The sequence below is a fragment of the Podarcis tiliguerta genome, assembly GCF_965153285.1.
Source record: "Podarcis tiliguerta genome assembly, chromosome: Z".
Classification (NCBI taxonomy): domain Eukaryota; kingdom Metazoa; phylum Chordata; class Lepidosauria; order Squamata; family Lacertidae; genus Podarcis; species Podarcis tiliguerta.
The window spans coordinates 9,841,592-9,842,984 of NC_139553.1; the positions used below are offsets into that span (position 1 = coordinate 9,841,592).

The window sequence follows — 1,393 nt, forward strand, 5'->3', positions numbered from 1 at the left end:
TCTCCAATGTGGTACAAGCACTGGTGGATCCTGCTGGAGCTGTCAGGTGATGACACCAGACCTGATTGCACCTAGATCAATCCCCCACCAAAATTCTACATTATTATTATTTTTTTGCTATTATCATCACCATTACCATCACTACTATTAATTAATAATTAATTAATTACCTGCAATTCACCCCCACCCCTCATTCTAAGGTCCCAGGGAGAGTTCTAACACCATGACATTAAAACACAGTATTAAAAAAGAGTTTAAAACAACTTTATACAAATATATATACCGTATTTTTTGCTCTATAAGACTCACTTTTTCCCTCCTAAAAAGTAAGGGGAAATGTGTGCATCTTGTGGAGTGAATGCAGGCTGCGCAGCTATCCCAGAAGCCAGAACAGCAAGAGGGATCCCTGCTTTCGCTGCGCATCGATCCCTCTTGTTGTTCTGGCTTCTGAGATTCAGAATATTTTTTTTCTTGTTTTCCTCCTCCAAAAACTAGGTGCGTCTTATGGTCTGGTGCGTCTTATAGGGCGAAAAATGCGGTATGTATTATCCCTCTCCCAACACTACTTCCTCACTTGTTCTCTTTTCTCATTGGGGATGGGGTGGGGGGGTGAAAATTGCAAAGTAGGAAGAAACACCTCACGAAGTTACACCTCTTGGCCTCAATATGTGCGCCATTTCCACAAAGTAAGAATCAGAGGCAGAGCATCAGCTGAGACACACCAGCAGCTTGAAATAACCACTTAAAGGACCTTGTTGCAATACATCCAAGGGCAGAGACGAAGCAACCCTTTGAAGTCCTGTAACTGAATTAGGAGAGAATCCCTCTATAAGAAGGTGACCTGATTAGGCAGTAATCCCATTGCCATGGCAACCCAACTCTCTCGTGGAGTTTAGTTTCGGTTTCAATGTCTGCAAGAAGGGCGTGCAATTGACCTCCCTGAGCCGAGGCATCACCTTATCTCCCCCTCATACTGCTATGGCTCTGGTCAATGCAAAGCAGACCTCAGTTGCTGCTGTTTCATTTAATTTCCTTAAAGCACAATACTAACCATGTTACTCTGAGTATTTATTGAATTTATATCACACCTTTTTCTCTGCATTGTTTTCTCTCCTTCCTCATTTAACCCCCTCAACAACCCTGTGAAGTAGCTTAAGAGGCAGTGGGTGGCCCAAGGTCAGCCACTTTAACCACTGTACCACACTGTTAAGTCCTGTTGAATCCAGTGGGGGCAGTGATGGCTGGTGTCCATTGGGACTGGAAAGCAAGCAGCTCAACAGCAGGTGATGCCAGAGCCAATGACATGGAGAGCCAACTAATTCTACTTTCACTGTTGAATTCTACTTGGGCAACACTGTTCTCTGTTGAATTCTACTTGGGCAACACTGAGAAT

At 43.8% G+C, this 1,393-nt stretch overlaps 1 long non-coding RNA gene across 1 annotated transcript in view; it reads left to right on the plus strand.

Annotated features, from left to right (window-relative positions):
• The window catches only part of LOC310669367, a 235,446-nt gene that overhangs the window by 189,159 nt on the left and 44,894 nt on the right, over positions 1-1,393 (plus strand). The gene's annotated exons all lie outside the window — the stretch shown is intronic.